Here is a 19,716-nt window from a genome sequence, read left to right on the forward strand (position 1 = left end):
ACTTCGGTCAATCTGCCTGTTCTGTTCCCCACTCTGTCTCTGGTGAATCCTCTTATCCCCCGCATCTCTGGCCTGTACCCCAGCTCTTGTATGGGTAAATAAATAAATCTAAAAAAAAATTGGAAAATAGGACCACCCTGGCAGCACAGGGGTTAAAGTCTCAGTGCTATTGAGCTCTTGCCAGCCACTGCAGCATGAATTCGATCCCTGGCCGGGAGCTGACACACATGACGCAGCAGACCTCTCTTGCTTGCCCACTGCTCCCCTCAGCAGTGCATTTCAGTAGATTCATCTGCTCCCCACTTGCCTCTGGTGAGACCTCTCGTCTATACCCCAGTTCTTGTATGCATAAATCAATAAAAATAAATCTTGAAAAAAATTGGAAAATAGAAAAGTACATTATTTCTGTGACTATTTCCACTTTGGATTTCTGGGAGAATGAAAATATGGATTTTGACTAAGCTTCTGGAAAAGACTGTTGCATGTTTATCAGGTGAAGTTTGTCTTTGTCCCTCATTCTGACCCAACACTGATAATTTTGATGAGCTTTTCCATTATGTCTCAAGGTTTTCAAGTTATAAAATGTATTTCTGAAAATTCACTTGGGTTATTCTTCGAGAACTTTGATGGTTCAGGAGAGTGTCCTTTGTGCAGTGTTGAACACTTGTTTTGTTAAACAGCTTGCTGCCACCATCATGTGCATCTGGCAGCACCTTTGATGTCTTTGTATTGCAAAAAAAAACTGCATCAGAACAACATATAGAAAGTAACAAGTATAAAAATGTCTTGTGGATTATAGTCAGATGTCTAGAATACCATCATGTTTATTATTGGGTTAAATTTACTCATTTTGCACATGAAGCAACTGCCCTGGACCCCAAAAGTGCAGAGACTCCAAGGACTGTCCCCTAAAGGATCTGTGGACAGAATTGAGGGCAGTAGCAGCCCATGAACTTGGTTATGAGAAAATATGCATGTTTACTTTTACTAAACTCCAATTGAAATTTATTGTTTTCTAAATCTGTGGATGAAGACCACAAACCACAGTTATATATACAGTGCCTGGGAATTTGTTACCACTAGTAATAGTTTTTAATCACATTATATTTGCTGATATCTTGAAAGAGTACTCTCTACCAAATGATAGTAGTTTCTAGACTCACCACTAAATCTTGTTTATGAAAGCATTGATAAAAAAAATCACATATTTAATGATGTTACCATTTGAAAATATTTTTATAACTGTATTTCAATAAAATTCTATACATATTATAGAATTATAGAAGCCATAGGCTTCTCCAGACAGCCAAAAGGCTTAAGAATCCTCCTCCTCCTGTGAGATTTGTCCCTATAGTCCAATCTGTTGTCTGTCAGTAGTTGTGGGGTGAGCTTCTTCACCTCCTTCATTCCATTGTTTGCTGAGATTAATTTTAACTGATGGGCCAATGGTTCCTCATTTCTCCCCATTGTGCACTGTCCTGAATCTGCCAACTTGGAAGAAGAAAATATTTTTCCAGAAATAGAAAGTGTTCACCAAAGACCTTTAACTAGCTATATGCAAATAACCCCTTATGGCCTTTCTTAAAGGAAGGCTATTCAGAGATGCTCAGTTCATTTTTAACACACACGTGGTAAAATACACATAACATAAAGTGTACCATTTTAAACATTTTTTTAGATTTGTTTATTTATGCATACAAGAACTGGGGTACAGTCCAGAGGTGCAGGCTATGAAAGGATTCACCAGAGACAGGATGAGGAACAGAACAGGTGGATTGAGTGAAATACACTGCTGAGGAGAACAGGGGGCGAGGCAGGAGAAATCTGCTGCGTGAGTCAGCTCCCTGGCCAACAATTGAACTCATGTGGTGCTGCAGTGGCTGCAGATAGCTTCATAGTGCTATGACTTAACCCTTGCGCCACCAGGGATGCCCTCATTTTAAACATCTTCCAAGTTCAGTGGCATTGAATATATTCATTTGTTATATAACTGTTACCACCATCTTCCAGAACTTCTTCATCTTCCCCAACTGAAACTCTGTATCTTATTGTCTTTTGATAGAAAAAAACTATAAATTCTAATTCATGTGACATTTCTTAGGGCTTTTAAAATATTTCACACTAGATGTAAGTAAGTCTGTGTCTCTTAAATGGGATTTGAAAGGGTTGAATTAATTCACGGTTTAAAAAGCTTTGTAGACATCATGAAATCTTGCTTGGTATAATAAGCTACAGTTATATTTGTCTGTTTGCTTTTTAAAATCATTTTTAAGATTTAAAAAGTTATTGTGTCCTCAAAAAAATTTATTTTGCCCACACTTTCCTTTTTGAGTTGCTTTTGTAAAGGAGAATCTTTGGCATTTCTTCCTTGGTAACATCATTGACTTTGTAAAATGGAATTTTGTTTGTTAATATTGTTAGTTGTTTTTATAGGGCTTGTTTTTCTTGGAACATACTGTAAAACCAAAATATTTTTAATGTTACTCATTGGCAGAGAGCAATGAGAATCAAGAGTTTGCGTGGTAACTATAACCAGATTACTGGTACTAATGCTTAATAAGAAAAAAAAAATTTTCCTTTTAATTACAACTATTTCGAAACAGTTTTTTTTAGCAATTCTGTACATAAGTACAGTAACATATACAAAGTATACTAATGCTGTATTTGAGGCAATATAAAAATATAAGGCATTTTTGATTTTTTGTAGCCTAATACTGAACACATTATACAATAATATCCATTGTCTTTTAAAGGTAGAAAAAGTCATATTGGTAGATTTTTTGCTTTCACTTAATTTAAAAAATGCTCTATAAAAGAAATCTGGTGTGGCAGACCTCGCTGATCTCACCCGCTGCTCCTCTCAGCATTGTATTTCAATAAATCTGCCTTTCCTATTCCCCGCCCCAAAAATTAAAAAATTTCCTTTCTAGGAGGAAAAATAGAAATGAATTAGATAAATCTCCATTATACTTAGTAAAAGTTATATTTTTTTAATGAATCCAGAGAAGTTTCTGTTGAATGCTCATGCGTGTTTTTTTTTTTTTTTATGTAGAGAATTCAAGTAAGACTTACTTTTGGTTCTTCTAGTTTTTAATTCCTATTCCCAAAATTTTTGCTAATATATTATTGCTTAACACATATCCAGGTTCATCTTTATGGGTGGTTAGCTTCAATGTTGGCATTGCTTCCTTTTGTTGCCTTAGTCAGCTTATCTTTGGAGCTGATTTTCTAAGTGATTGATTATTTTTAGTGGAAGAAAGTAATAAATGTGGCAGTCAATGATTAAAACAGAAATTCAACTTTTTAAAAAAGATTTATTTATGCATACAAGAACTGGGGTATAGGCCAGAGGTGGGGGGGGGGGTTGAGAGGATTCACCAGAGACAGATTGGGGAGCAGAACAGGCAGATTGAAATGCACTACTGAGGGGAGCAGTGGGCGAGTCAGGAGAGGTCTGCTGCGCCATGTGGGTCACCTCACTGGCTGGGTATTGAACTCATGCTGCAGTGGCTGCAGATTGCTTCATAGTGCTGAGACTTACCCCTTGCATCACCCAGGGAGGCCCCAGAAATTCACCTTTTAAGTGAGATATAATACAAGAATTCTTTAACTGAAAGTTAGTACAAAAAGAGAAAATTATTAGTATTACTGAAGAGTATTGACTTGTCTTTTAATACATATTATTCTATGTACTAAAGTATTGTGAATTATTACAAAGATAATTTCAACTTAATTTTGCTTAATATTTGATAGCAATCAAGATGACAACATATATTTACATCATTTCTCAATCACTGTTTATTGTTTTCCAGAGTCATTAAAATGTCTTCAGTCTCTTTTAAAATATAATAAAGAATTATGAAACATTTTTGGCAGGATATCTGTTTTTTCCTATTTATAGTCAGTATACAAACTCTTGTTTGAAGGAAGTTTATTAAATATTTAGTGGATCATGGAAGGATAAACAATCTTTTGTTCTATGGATCTTCAAAAATGGCATTTCCTTGAGCCTCACAGAGTTTAACTGGGACAGAGGTGAGGGATCAGTTAACCTCTCTTGGCTTTCTTCTACCAGCAGCAATGACTGGTTAGATACATGAAGCCCTGCGTAAGCTGACAGATCCCAAACTATGAACGAACAGACCTGCATCCAAACCCTGTGCTTTATGATTGAAAAAAATTGTCCATGAGTAATCTAGCTGCATTTTCTTGGAAACTATATGAAAAGAAATTAGCATTACCCCTGAAAGAGCTGTTCTTTTGTCTACCAAAATCTTGCAAAAGTCATTTGATTGAATAAAACACATATATTGGGCATATTTATATCATGCTTACACTAAACTCTGGATATATAAAGATGGAAAGGAAATTACCCAGGTTTCATGGAACTTGTAATATAAAGTTTTGTAATATATATGTCAGACGCTAGTATCATGTCAGACATGCTGTAGGTTTACAAATAAATGAACAGTTAATTTTGTTTAGGAATATTTAAAAAATAAAGGCAGTATCATTTTACTCAAAGCCTTAAAAAACATGTCAGTTGACCACTTGAAGTAGGTGGGAAGTTCTTTTGTCTTCTAAGTAGATGGACAAGTGCAAAGCCAAAGAATTGAAAAAGTGGTATGTTGAGATTTGGGGTCATAAAATGGTGAGGATGGCACAAAGCCAAGCATTTCTTAAAGAGGAAGAGGGTAGAGGTACAAAATAAAACTAATGTTTATTGCCCTGGGTCAGTAATTCAGTTCACTCATGCAAAATAAACAACAACAAAAAAACCTCACATACATTCTAAAAATATCTTGGCTTTAGGATGGGAGAATTAATGATTCTCTTATCTGTACTCTCATAGCACTTTATACTGTTTTTATTTAAATGTAGGCTATGCTTTAGTTGGGACTAGAAGGTGGACATAATGAAGATGATCATACAAAGCAGCATCTGATTATTGTCAAAAGACACGGTTGTTGCTTTTAGAATTCTGGATGAAGAACTCTAAGACAGCCCATGGTTATATAGAAAAGGAGTCACAGAGGTAGATTCGAGCTAACTAGTGAATAGTGGATGGAATTTCAGTAGATATGGAAGATGAAGAAGAGCATTTCAAATGAGAAAATTATCATATGGATAAGGGCAGGTGCTAGGAAATTGTGTGTTGTATTTGGGGGCTAGGACAGTGACAATTTGGCTAGAACAGAGTGTAGGGGAACAGTGGAAAAGAACTTTAGCCCCATTGTATACTCTAGGTTTAAATATGATTATTTTCCACTTTAGATTGTTCTTGCGTAGGAATTACCTGGTCTGCAAAATCAGAAAACATGCCTTCTTGAAAAACTGAAGTGGGCTGTAAGGAAAGAGGAATAAGCATTCTTTTCCCAGTGTGCCAAATCCTGTTCCAGATTTTGCCATTTAGGGGTCAACATACTGGAAATGGGTCATTTCAAAAAAGGTTCATCAACCATAATGAACTAGTACCTCACACATGGTTAGAGTAGCTGTTTCCAAAAAACCCAAGAGATAATAAGCATCGGTGAGGATGTACACAAAAGGGAACCCTTGTGCTCTGTTGGTAGGAATGTAAATTGATGCAGCCACTATGGAGGTTCCTTAAAAAATTAAAAATAGAGCTATCACATCACCCGACAGTCCCAATCCTATTCCTGGATTTATATCCAAATGAAATGGATATTTATCAGAGTGATCCCCGCATCCCCATGTTCATTGCCACATTGTTTATAATAACCAAAGTGTATACAAGTGTCTGCAGATACAAATGGATAAAGAGTGTGTGTGTATGTGTGTGTGTGTGTAATACATGTTCAGGGGCCTCCCTCGTGGCGCAGTCCGCAGCCTTTGCAGCACGGGTTTAATCCCCGGCCGGGAGCAGCCCACATGACGCAGCAGACCTCTCCTGTCTCTCCCACTGCTCCCCTCAGCAGTGTATTTCAGTCAGTCTGCCTATACGTTCCCCACTCTGTCTCTGGTGAATCCTCTCACCCCCCACCAATGGCCTGTATCCTAGCTCTTGTAGACATGAATGGATAAATCTTTAAAAAAAGAAAAAAAAGAGAAAAAATACATATTCAATGGCATATCATCAGCCAGAAAAAATGAGATTCTGCCATTTACAACAACATGGATAGACCCTAAGAACATTATGCTAAGTGAAATAAGTCAGACAGAAAAAAGACAATTACTGTATGGATCTCATTTTAGACCCCAATCTAAAAGGTCAAATTTGAAGCAACAGTAGATTGGTGGTTGCAGGGGGCTAGGGTGCAAGTGGGGAGATGCCGGTCAAATGGTACGAACATTCAGTTATAAGATAAGAGGATCTAACGTGCCACATGGCAACTAGAGTTAACAATTCTGTATTATACAGTTGAGATTGTTAAGAAATTAAGATCTTCAGTGTTCTTACCACACATTTAAAAAAAGGATAAGCGTGTGTTAACTAATTTTATTGTGGTAATCATTTCACAAATATACATATATCGAACCAGCATATTGTACACTTAAACTTATACTCAATAAGGCTGGGGAGGGAGGGAGAAAATAATCATTGAGTTTCTTGTAGTGATTAGGTGCTATTCTGGGTGCTATGGTTCAGACATAAACCTCTGTCCTGATGGAACTGACACAATAATGTAAATAAAGTAAAAGGGGAGAAGGAAGAAATAAAGGAATTACTTAATGAGAAGGAGTAGGAAGAGACTGATGTTGAAAGTGGTCTAGGGTCATACATCCCAAATAAGATTTTCCCTACAGCATTTTTCTCAGTCAGATTACCAAGAAACTAAACTCAGGCCTTGAGTTTAAAGACTTGATAGCCTCAGTTTGTGTCTCTGAGCCAACCACAAGCCCATGATTGTAGGTCCTACCTCATCCCAGTTGGGGGTAGGTTCCCCAATTTACCTAAAAGTTATCTACATATGTGCCACAACTTAGGGAAAAACAGTGACCAACTTCAGGAATTAGGGAGAAAATTCTATAGTAACCCTAGATTCCTGGTGAATTTGAATCTTGGTAGGGGGGGGTGTTTGAGAAAGGATTCTATGTTTTTAATAACCAACCATATTTTTGGGACATATATATCCATATATTTTGAGCAAATCCAGGTGTCACAGTATATAATATCTATATGCACATGATCTCTGAAAGATACAGTCTTTAACAAATATATAACCCCACTTTCATTATTACATCTGAAAAACTTTAACAGAATATTTTTCATCAAGAATTGCAAAACCTCAGTGCTGATAAACTAGGAAATTACAAATTTGTCAGAATTAATCTATAATTATGTGAGTTCTTAATTATAAAAGGTCTTTGGGAACACAAACTTTGCATAAAACACACAGTTGCTATATTTAAATCCTGGATATTTATTTGGTCTTTATTATACCTGTCTATGTGCTGTTTGCTAGGGCTATGAAGGTGAAAATGATAATGATAAGACACTTGCTTTTGAGGGTAACACTGTAATAATTGTCTTATACTCAATTTCTAGATGATAGTCTATTAGTAACATTTAAATCTGAAGTCAGTCTCTTGGGGCCACTATAATTGAGCCTCAATCCCACTTCCCTTTCCCACTGCTTTACGCAGCGTGAGAGAGCGGGCAGTCAGGCACGTTCTCCAGTAGTCCAGGGCTCTGTTACTTTCAAAGGTTGATATTTCTTGAACCACCGCAGATTCAGTAAAGACCTTTGGGACATGACTAACAGCTTCTTTTGATGCCTTCCTTTATCAAGGCCTGGAACCCACCCTTCCACTAAGCCTGGCCAAAAGAGTCAGTTGAGGCTGAAGGAAGATGAAGAGAGGTTGGAAACATCTCTCCGGGACCATCTTTGCATCAGTCAGACAACATGCACACAGGATCTCTGTCAGTAGATTCTCATTGAGTCTCAAGATTTTGAGGCCTTAGGCAAATTTGTTAAGCAGAACTTTCATCAGCCCTGAAGCTTGTCAGCATGTATATTTACACACAGAATCTATCAATCTTTCTCAAACTTGAAAATTTAAACCACCCAAGATGACTTCTGTGTGATCCTGGTTCTCAGAAATACGATTCTGTATAGTGATGGTACCATCATCACTAAACTTAAGATCATTATCACTATGTTGGAGTGCATCTTAAGGAAGTTTGATATATTTATCAAACTACATTACTATCCTCTTGGTTGCTGAAATGTGAGTGTCTTGTCTTCCAAGGATCTCTGTGTTTCCTGTTATAGACTGACCATCATGGATGGGCATTCCTTTGCAATAGTCGCAAATTACTGAGTACTGGGAGTTGGATAAATTAAATTGTTTCTAACTTCCCCCCCCCCCAGTCAAAAAAGACTTGAGCCACTCAGGTGAAGGGGAAAAAGTGGGATTAACTGAATGCCTCCATCACCTGCCTTTATACCTCCATGACAGCTCCTCCAAGACCCTAGGTTCCCAGGGAACAGTTTAAATATCATTGGTGTAGCTGTTAATGTCATCGAGGGATGGGAAAAATGGGCCCTGGAGCATGCTAGTGACCACTGATCCATCAGTGTCAGTATCCAAAACAAACCCTTTGACTTCCAGATTCTCTGTTCCCACCCATGTGTTTCCAACTTCTGTAAATCCTTGCCAGACTTCTCTCTGAACCCCTGAGGTTGATCCCTCTTTTCCTTGTATTATATCACATGACTTAGCCAATTGGGTTGCCAATTTGATATATTAGTTGTATCTCTACCCTATTCAGTCTGAGCAGGAATTAAGGCAACATAAAGACCTTCCATTTCTGCATTTCACAAGTTGAACCACGATCTTATAATGATGAGCTCCTCTGACTTTGAGGAATTTTTTAATTCACAAATTTTTCTCCTTGCTAATAGAAGGCTCTAGCTCGTGGCAAAAGAATGAAGTTCTAGGTTGAATAATCCTGCAAAACAGAGCCAATCAGTGATGAGTTTGACAGTTTTTTATTGCAAATGGATATAATTGTAAAAATACAGTCATGGTTTCTTCTAACAAGATGTCAGACTTCACCCAAAAAAACCCCAGGGACTTCACCTGAAGAAGTTTTGGTCTGCAGAAAAACCAGCACTCATATTGCATTCATTGTAATGAATTGTTGCATCTTTCTCTTCCAAAAGAGAATTCCTTAAAATCAGGAACCATGCCAGAAAGTTTCAGTTTTGCAATTACAAAATTTAACAGTTCATAACAATTACAACATAGTAAAAGGAATAAGATGAGAATACTCTGTATCCTAATTGACATAACCAGTTAGTTGCCTCGGGTAAGTGGCTCTTTCATGGCATAACTTTTTGCTTATGACACTCTGGAAAATTGTTTGCTTAACCATAGTAATTCACTTGTAAGCCTGCTTTAATGGATGTACAAAAATGTTAAGGGTGTTTACATTATTATAGTTTATGTCATATTCATCTGATATTCCCAGCCCTTTGTACAAGTCCTAATGGGTAATAGGTGCTAAAAGTCTGTTAAAGGACAGTGAGTCTTCTTGTCACCACTAAACAATGTAATAGTAAAGACAGGAAGAATTTAACAAGCAGCCTTCTCTCGAAGCTATTTTTCAGAGTAGAAATTAAGGGAGGTGGGGGGGAGTGTGCAAACAACTTACTGTTCACCCTTTCTCCTTTTCTCCCTCTTTCAGAGTACTCTGATCTTATAATTCATGCTAATGAATTGTAAGAACCTACTAAACTGTTCTTAATTCCTTAAAATGATTTTTTACCCAAAACCTTAAAAACGGCTATAGGATTCAAGATGAAGTAACAGGGACTGGGTTTATCTTCCTGCATTAAAAAACTTAAAAATCAGACAAAATATGTCCAGCAATGGTTTTTAGACATACTGGTATTAGGCAGCACAGGACAGTAAATTCTGAGAAATGGAAACAAATGAGGTAAGTCCCATAATTGTCCCCGATGCCTGCCTGGAAAGATTTTCCAGGCCATATCACAGGCAGGAAGAACCCAGATGGAACTGGGTCATCTTCCTGAGTTGAGCTGATAGCTGGGAGGTTCGAGTGGCTAAAGCTCACAGGGCAGAGATTCCCAGAGAGGAGCCACAGAAGAGAAAACCCTGGAGGTCTGCGGAGGGTCCCCCTCAAGTCCTCAGCTGATAATGAACTGATCAGTACATGTGAGTAGAGAAACTACCAAGTCCTGGGAAAGAACTACTAGAAAGGATTAGAAGAAATAGTACTTGGAGCACATACACTGCAGAGAATCGTTTTTGTTCCCACCTGCAAGAGTGCAAAAATCTTTCTAATTCATTGGACATCAGGTCAAGTACTCAGAGGGAGTTTATTGCCTTGGTACAGAACAAAGCTAACCCTACACTAAAAGTAAGCCTCAAGAGAATCCACCTGTTTACAAACAACTTATGTCCTAGACAAAGCTCAAAAATATCTGTAGGGATACAAAAATATCCAGTACGCAATAATGTGAAATTAACGATATTTGGTCTCCACTTAAAACTTACCAGGCAGGGCCTCCCTGGTGGTGCAAGGGGTTAAGACTCAACCTATGAAGCTATCCTCAGCCACTGCAGCACGAGTTCGATCCCCGGTCACGGAGCTGCCCACAGGGCACAGCAGACCTCTCCTGGCTTGCCTGCTGCTCCCCTCAGCAGTGTATTTCAGTCAGTCTGCCTGTTCTGTTCCCCACTCTGTCTCTGGTGAATCCTCTCACCCTCCCCACACCTCTGGCCTGTACCCCAGTTCTTGTATGCACAAATAAATAAATCTTAAAAAAAAAAAAAAAAGAAGGGCCTCCCCGGTGGTGCAGTGGTTGAGCGCTGGGTTGTGAAGCTGCCCGCAGCCTCTGCAGCGCCAGTTCAATCCCCGGCTGCTCCCCGACCACCGGAGGAGGGTCCCATATGGCGCGCAGACCTCTCCTGCCGCCTGCTGCTCCCCTCAGCAGTGTACTTTGGTCCTTTTGCGTGCTCTGCTCCCCGCTCTGGCTCTGGTGAATTCTCTCACCCTCTCGCACTTCTGACTGTACCCGGTGCTTGTATGTATAAATAAATAAACCTTTAAAAAAAAAAAAGAAGAAAAGGTTTCAATAAATAAATAAATAAATAGATAGATAAATAAAATTTATCAGGCATGCAGAGAAGCAGGAAAAAAAAAAAAATTGGATTCCCAGCCACGAGGGCGCCACAGCACTGCCCTGGCTGCAGCACAGGTAGCTCAAGCTCTCGGCTGCTCCTCCCTGTGTGGGGCAGGGCAGCCTCAGCGCTACTGACTCAGTGGCTCAAAAGGCCAGAAAATACCACGAACACCCCTGGAACTGCTTTGCAGTTTTACTCCCACCTACATAATGCTGACACCTCTTCGTGGGTGAATCTGGTGTATGGGGTCTTGGTGCTTCAGGTCATGCAGTGGAAGTCTGCAGCACAACATACCAGCCTCACAGAGCAGGGCCCAGTGTGGGGTTCAGGCAGATGCTCTGTTTGGGCCACGCCTGTCCCATTCCTGAGGAGTGACCAGAGTGTTTCCTGCATTCAAGACTCCATGCCTAAGTGCCTGTAATCCTTTTGCCCTGGCAGGGCCTTATTTATGCTGGGAGTCTCAGCTTCCCCACCATCTCTCCCCCTATAGCTGTTTTTGTGCTAAAATACTATATTACTTTCTTCCTTAAAAAATGCCAAAAAATTAGGGTCTCCCGGTGGCACAGCGGGTTGAGTGCAGCACAGTGAAGCTGTCAGCAGACTGCAGCACAAGTTCGATTCCCAGCCAGCCAGTGAGATACCCACATGGCGCAGCAGGCCTCTCCTGTCTCGCCTGCTGCTTCCCTCAGCATTGTCTTTGGTCTGTCTGCCTGTTCTGCTCCCTGCTTTGTCTCTGGTGAATCCTGTCACCCTCCCATGCCTCTGTCCTGTACCCCAGTTCTTGTATAAATAAAAATATTTTTTTTAAAAAAGCCAAAAAATTAATCTATAGAAACAGACCCAGAAATCTTACAAAGGTATGTTAAAAAGTTATTAACTGTTTTGTGTAAGTTCAAGAAGGTATAGGAAAGATTGGTGGTGGATGGTGACTGGTTATTTGGTGGTGAGCATGGTGAAACATACAGTGCTGAGGGGAGAAAATGTATTCCTGGAGGCCCTAAAAAGAAGATATATATTTAAAGGCAACTTCTAGAGATGAAAGCTATGCTATTTGAAAATAAAAATGCTTTGGATGGAATTAACAACTGATTAGACACTGAAGAAGAAAAGATTAGAGTGTTTGAAGTCATAGCAGTAGAAACTATACTAAGTGAAAGCCAGGGAGATGAAAAGGCTGAGAAGGAAAAAAACAGCATCCATGAGCTGTGGGGCAGCTTCAAGCATCTATAGCTCATATAATGTAATTGGTGTTCCCAAAGGAAGGAGAGGAGCACAAAATACAGGAGGAAGTAATGGCTGAAGTTCCTAAGATCCTGGAAGTTTAATGAACCCCCAAATACAAGAAGCAGGAAGAAAACTATGCCAGAGCATATTATAATTAAATAGTATTAAACCAGGGATAAAAGAAAAAAAAATTAAAGCATCTATGGGGGAGACACGTACAAGAGGAAGAAAGAATGACAGCAGACTTCTTTTTGGAAATAATGCAAATAAGAAAACAGTGTAGCAATATCTTTACAGAATCGAAAGAAAGAAAATACTTCAATCAGAACTGTATATCCAATGAATATATTTCAAAAACAAAGGCAGGGCCTCCCCGGTGGCACAGCTGTTGAGCGCTGGGTTGAGAAGCTGCCCGCAGCCTCTGCAGCGCCGGTTCGATCCCCAGATGCTCCCCGGCCACCGGAGGAGGGTCCCACATGGCGCGCAGACCTCTCCTGCCGCCCGCTGCTCCCCTCAGCAGTGTACTTCGTTCCATCTGCCTGCTCTGCTCCCTGCTCTGGCTCTGGTGAATTCTCTCACCCTCCCGCGCTTCTGACTGTACCCAGTGCATGTATAAACAAACAAATAAACAAACAAACAAACAAATAAATAAAACATGCCTCTATTAAAAAAAAGGAACAATGATGTAAAAAATTAATTAAAAAAAAAAAAAAAAAGAAAAACAAAGGCAAAATAAACTTTTAAAAGACATATAAAAGCTGAAAGTGTTCATCACAGCAAATCTGCACTACAAAAAAAATTTTTTTTTCCTTCAGAAGGAAAATGATACCAGATGAAAATCTGGATTCACTCAAAGGAATAACAGCACTGAAATGGGAAATATGTGGATAAAAATAGAAGCAGCTATAACTCATTATACCTTCAGTAACATAAGTCGAGAACACACGGTTCTAGAGATTGTAACCATTCCATTATTTATGACTGCCTAAATAAAGTTTCTCAAGGATCCTTCTGCTAACCCAAGCACCCTTATAGAGACATGTTTGTTTGTAAGTGATTGGGAAGTTATGGCATGTATTAATCCAAGCCAAATCAATAATTAAAATAAATATTCATAATTTTTCATATATGGGGACAATTCAGCTTATAAGTCATTCTCACTAGGTTGGTTTTAGAAAGAAAAAAGGACAGAAACATATATGGGTGAGAACAAAAATGTTTGTCACAACAGAGCATATTTCAGCTTGGGAAGTGCTTGAAATCCTGTTATGACTTTAAAAGATTTCTATTGTCACTAGCTTAGAGTATCTTAAATAGGTAGACTGATTTGCTTAGCTTTCCCAAAATATGTGTTCTGGAAACCAATGCATTTCTTTTTTTTTTTTTATAGAGGCATGTTTTGTTTATTTATTTATTATTTTTATTTGTTTGTTTATACATGCACTGGGCACAGTCAGAAGCGCGGGAGGGTGAGAGAATTCACCAGAGCCAGAGCGGGGAGCAGAGCAGGCAGAAGGACCGAAGTACACTGCTGAGGGGAGCAGCGGGCGGCAGGAGAGGTCTGCGCGCCATGTGGGACCCTCCCCCGGTGGCCGGGGAGCAGCTCGGGATCAAACCAGTGCAGCAGAGGCCACGGGCAGCCTCGCAACCCAGCGCTCAACCACTGCGCCACCGGGGAGGCCCACCAATGCATTTCTTGATATTAAACCTTAAAAATGTTTGCCCGTGTGCAAAAAAAAAAAAGGTAATAATAATAGCCTCTTATCTTCTTCCATATCTCTGCTTTGGAGGTCTTTAAGATCTTCCTGTCATTTTAGTGAAAACCAGTCTTTAGGATATTTCATTTAAGAAAACTGATATAGATTTCTTTTCTTTTTTATTGTGGTGAAATTGGACATTACAGTAATACATGAGTACCAGGTACATTTTCCCTCCTCAGCACTGTATGTTTCACCATGCTCACCACCAAATAACCAGTCACCATCCACCACCAACCAGTCTACCCAGACTCTGCCATCTCCTTCTCCTCTGTTAACGACCATTCTGTTGTCAGAGTCTAAGAGTTTATTTTTTGGTTATTCTTTTGCATTTCCCCCCTTTTATATTCAGCAAATGAATGAAATCACATGGTATTTGTCTTTCTCCTTCTGACTTACTTCGTTTAGCATAATCTCCTCAATATCCCTCTGTGTTGTCACAAGTGGCAAGATTTCATCTTTTTTATGGCTGAGTCCGTTGTGTTTATATCTACATTGTGTTTGTAATCTACATTATTCTTTTTTTTTCTTTAATTTTTTTTTTTTAAGATTTATTTATTTGTTTATTTATACAAGCACTGGGTACAGTCAGAAGCACGGGAGGGTGAGAGGATTCACCAGAGCCAGAGCGGAGAGCAGAGCAGGCAGAAGGACCGAAGCACACTGCTGAGGGGAGCAGCGGGCGGCAGGAGAGGTCTGCGCGCCCTGCAGGACCCTCCTCCAGGGTCCGGGGAGCAGCCGGGGATCAAACCGGCGCTGCAGAGGCTGCGGGCAGCTTCGCAACCCAGCGCTCAACCACTGCGCCACCGGGGAGGCCCAATCTACATTATTCTTGAGGCTACTAGACTGTTTCAAATTTTTCTAAGTATTTGATACCTGGTATGATATTTGAGGCTGACTTGCATTTCTTATGTTTTCAAGAACTTTCTGCCCTCTTTGTTCTCTTAACTATTTGTTTTTTATAATAGACTTAATATGCATGTGACACAACATTCCAAAGCTACAAAAGGACATATAATGGCCTCCTGGTGGTGCAGGGGTTAAAGTCTCAGCACTATCAAGCTTTCACCTGCCACTGCGGCATGAGTTTGATCCCTGGCCAAGGAGCTACCCACATGGCGCAGCAGACCTCTACTGTCTTGGCCGCTGCTCCCCTCAGCAGTGTATTTCAGTAGATCTGCTCCCCACTCTGTTTCTGGTGAATCCACTCACTTCCCCACCCCAAACCTCTGGTCTAGACCCCAGTTCTTATATGCATAAATAAAAATAAATCTTAAAAAAAAATCAGTGAAGAGTATATATTCCTCTGTTCCCAGTCACCTAATTTCCCTCACAGAAGCAACTGGTGTTACTGATTATTGGTATTCATATCATATTCTGAATATTTACAAACACATGTGTTTGTGTCATATATATGTGTATGTATATGTATATATATGTGTATGTATATATCACACACACACACACACACACACGGGAGTATAAACTACATACTTGTTTGCACCTTTCTTTTTCCAGTGACCATGTGTCTTTGCAAATCAGTTTGTATAAAATGGTCTCATTTTTTAATGACTGTGTAGTATTCCACTGAATGGATAAACCGTCACTGATTTAACCAATCTCTCATTATGGGCATCTGGGTTTAAAATTTTTCTTTTTGAGGGGCCTCCCTGGTAGCACAAGTGGTTAAGTGTCAGCACTATGAAGCTATCCATAGCCACTGCAGCACGAGTTCAGTCCCCAGTCAGGGAGCTACCCACATGCAGCAGACCTCTCCTGTCTCTTCCACTGCTCCCCTCAGCAGTGTATTTCAGTCAGTCTGCCTATACGTTCCCCACTCTGTCTCTGGTGAATCTTCTCACCACTGCCCCCAGCCCTGCACCTCTGACCTGTATCCAGTTCTTGTATGCATAAATAAATAAAACTTTTTAAAAAATAAAATAATTTTTTTCTTTTTGAGATAAAATGTATGTTCCATGAAATTCACCCTTTAAGGTGTACAATTCAAATTTTTTTTTAAAAAAGTGTGCATTTCACTGGCTTAACTCCAAATCATTTTCATTACCCCAAAAGGAAACCCTGTACCCATGATATGTAGGCTTTTATAGTCTTTTGCTAAAACCAATAATGTTGCACTGGATTTTCTCACATATACTCCACACATGTGCAAGAATAAGAATACCTGCAGGACAAATACCTGGAAATAGTTCTGCTAGGTAAAATCATTTGTGCACTTAAATTTTTAAAAGCCATTGAGAATGGGCCTCCCTGGTGGTGCAAGGGGTTAAGCACAGCTTTGTGAAGCTGTCCGCAGCCTCTGCAGCACAAGTTCGATCCCCAGTCAGCCAGGGAGCAGCCCTCATGTTGCAGCAGACCTCTCCTGACTCGCCCGCTGCTCCCCTCAGCAGTGTATTTCAGTCAGTCTGCCTGTTCTGCTCCCCACTCTGTCTCTGGTGAATCCTCTTACCCACCGCAGCTCTGGCCTACATCCCAGATCTTGTATGCATAAATAAATAATTCTTTTTTTTTTAATAGAGGCATGTTTATTTATTTGTTTGTTTTGTTTATACACGCACTGGGTATAGTCAGAAGTGCGGGAGGGTGAGAGAATTCACCAGAGCCAGAGCGGGGAGCAGAGCAGGCAGAAGGACCAAAGTACACTGCTGAGGGGAGCAGCGGGCGGCAGGAGAGGTCTGCGCGCCATGTGGGACCCTCCTCCAGTGGTCGGGGAGCAGCCGGGGATCAAACCGGCACCGCAGAGGCCGCGGGCAGCTTCGCAACCCAGCGCTCAACCGCTGCGCCACTGGGGAGGCCCAATAAATAATTCTTTTAAAAAAATAAATAAAAGCTATTGAGAACCCCTCTAGAGGTTGTGTGAACTTACACTGTGACTATCAAGATATGAAAGTTCCTATTTCCCCAAAGGCTCAGGAAAAAGACAAAACTTGCAAGCTGACCACAGGTCTGAGGCATACAGCAAGGGAGGGCGGGAAGAGGTAAAAACGGGCAGGAAGAGCACAAGGGACTGTGGTGATAGCTCACAGTGCTATGGTGGTAGGAGAACTATGGGGAGAATGTGGGGGTCGGGGGGTAGGGGATGAGAACTTTACTAGGCTAACACATGTGAGAAACTTTTTATAATCTTGGACTAGGGGAGAATACACAGAAGTTATAAAAGTGACAAATTTGATGACAAAAATTTTAAAATCTACATGATAAGAGAGGAGAAATCAAATACTGTACAAAAAAAACTACATGATAGGAGGAATCATATACTGCACAAAAATGAACCATGATGTAATAAATAAATTAAAATAAATTCTTTAAAATAAATTCCTTAAAAGTGCTGTTAAAAAAGTTCCTGTTTCTTCACTCCTTCACATAGTTCTTGACTTTATCTTTACCGCCTGACAGGAAATAGTAGGAAATAGTGTCTAATAATTTTAGTTTATATTTCTCTTATTGAGGTTGATTATTTTTATAGGCTTAGGGACTTGTCTTTCCTTTTTTTATTTTTTGATTTTCTGCAGGGTAACTGGATTTTAATTTATAGGAGCACTTTATGTATTGTGGAGAAAATTCCTTTGTGATATGAGTATAAAATATTTTTCCTACTCTTTTGGGTTTTTTAGTTTTTGACTTTTTTTTTAGCATATATATTTTTTAAATTTTGTCATCAAAATTATCAATCTTTCATGACTTCTGTGTATTCGCCCCTACTCCAAGATTATAAAAAGTCTCTCCCATGTGAGTCTAGTACTTTAAGGTTCTCCTCCCCTACCCCCTATTTAACTCTTAGAACCATCTGAAATTTATTTTTGTGCAAGATATGAGTTATGGATCCAGCTTCTTTTCTCCATATGGCTAACATCTTCCCCCACTGATTGGAATGTCACTTTTACACTCGGTCTTACTACTCAAGGTGTTTGTTAACTAAGTTAAGAAAAAAAATTAACTACCAGCTTTAAGGTTTTTTTTTAAAGATTTATTTATTTATGCATACAAGAGCTGGGGCACAGGCCAGAGATGCGGCGGGGCTGGGGGTTGTGAGAGGACTCACCAGAGACAGAGTGAGGAACAGAACAGACAAACTGAAATACACTGCTGAGGGGAGCAGCGGGCGTGACAGGAGAGATCTGCTGTGCCATGTGGGTTGCTCCCTGGCTGGGCTGGGGATTGAACTCATGCTGCAGAGGCTTCAGATTGCTTCACAGTGCGGTGCTTAACCCCTTGTGCCACCAGGGAGGCCCAAGCTTTAAGTTTTTAAGAGTGGCAAGTCAGGTGTCTAGAACGGTAATTTCTGACTTTTTGGTATACCTATCAGCAGTCTGTCAGAGCGATAGCTCCTTTCCCTCCATGACAAATCCCAATGTTGTAAGCTGCCATTCCTGGGGGAATGTGCTTGGTCAAGTGTGTTAGGCCAAAAAATGGCTTTTAACCACTGCTCTAGGGATTTCCATTTAAAGGGAGACTGATCTTCATGCAGCCTTATTAAATTCATCTCTTACCAGAGATCCACCTAGTGATACTAGGTTATTTAGTGGGAAAAGAGATTCAACAGGAGTCCAGAAGTACAAGGAAAACCTTCCCAAAGATCTTCCCTTTTGTGATCCTTAGGTTGTCTTCTCACTTGAGAATCATAGTGAGTTTCTATAATAACTACTTCAATAAATTTACTTTGGTAAGGAGAATGAAACTACTATATTTTTAAATTTGTAGCTGGATAAAGTCAGAAAAGAATGTGATCCTTTATAAAGTAGAATTCTCAGGGTATCCCTGACTATAAAGGCTCATAGAGTTCTACCCAGGGGATTAGAGGAGGAGGGGAGGAGTCCTCTGCTAGGCCCAAGGCCTCTGACTAGGGCAGCTAAATCCAAGGAGTGTAAAGTGTTTGAGCCGCTGGTTTGGTTTGGCTTGGCTGGACTTGGCTTGGTTTGGTTGGGTTGGGTTTGGGAAAGGGAGAGGAGTGGAGGGGAGGGGGGGGAAAATACACAGTGCCTTTGAGTGTCATCCATATTGTAAAATATTCTTTCGTGGGGTCACTCGAAGAGTAGCTTGTGACTTTGAGCTCTGGGGTAACAAATATTCTCTGTGCTTGACAATCCCACTGACAGTGATGTTCAGAGCAGTGACTGGGCCGTCTTCCTTCCTTAGCCCTGGGGCAGCTGGTCTCCTGGAGGAGCCAGGTACTGATGGAAAGTAGAGAGGGGGGCTGGGAGCCTTGTGGAAGTCTTTCTTCGGTGTCAGTTATTTTTCACGCACATTTTTATTACTTTGTTCCAGAAACTGTTAGACACTTTAAAAAATGCATTTACAAAGAATACAGTGAAACTCCGCTTAAAAAGTCATGTTGAAAGAAATAACTTATAGGCTTAATTATTCATTGTCTAATTGGCTAATTTATTCCATGTGACTACAATGTCTGAGACCAGCCTGTGGCACAATAATGAGCTATGACTAATGCAAGTTTATATTAAATATCAGGTCTTAAGGGAAAACCTTCGCACAGATTTCTGCGTATCTTTTTGATGATAGTTTTCCTGTTCTGTCCCATTGTCACTCGTTAGTCATATTACGTTACTTCAGGCTTGCTAGCAGGCCCTTGAGTAACCCCACG

General features: G+C 40.0%; 1 protein-coding gene across 5 annotated transcripts in view; it reads left to right on the forward strand.

Moving 5' to 3' along the window:
- Positions 1 to 19,716, forward strand: part of BICRAL (BICRA like chromatin remodeling complex associated protein) — a 78,053-nt gene that overhangs the window by 22,328 nt on the left and 36,009 nt on the right. Inside the window, exon 1 of one of the 5 annotated variants that reach the window (XM_037519724.2) lies at positions 19,054 to 19,285. The exons of 3 other annotated variants lie outside the window; for them this stretch is intronic. The gene's annotated coding sequence lies outside the window, so the exon portion shown is untranslated. Of the gene's footprint in view, positions 1 to 19,053; positions 19,286 to 19,716 lie in introns of those variants that run through there. One more of the 5 variants, XM_054698811.1, reaches the window with a different exon arrangement.

Source organism: Talpa occidentalis, unplaced genomic scaffold, assembly GCF_014898055.3.
Source record: "Talpa occidentalis isolate TD23 unplaced genomic scaffold, MPIMG_talOcc4v2.1 talOcc4.2, whole genome shotgun sequence".
Lineage (NCBI taxonomy): Eukaryota > Metazoa > Chordata > Mammalia > Eulipotyphla > Talpidae > Talpa > Talpa occidentalis.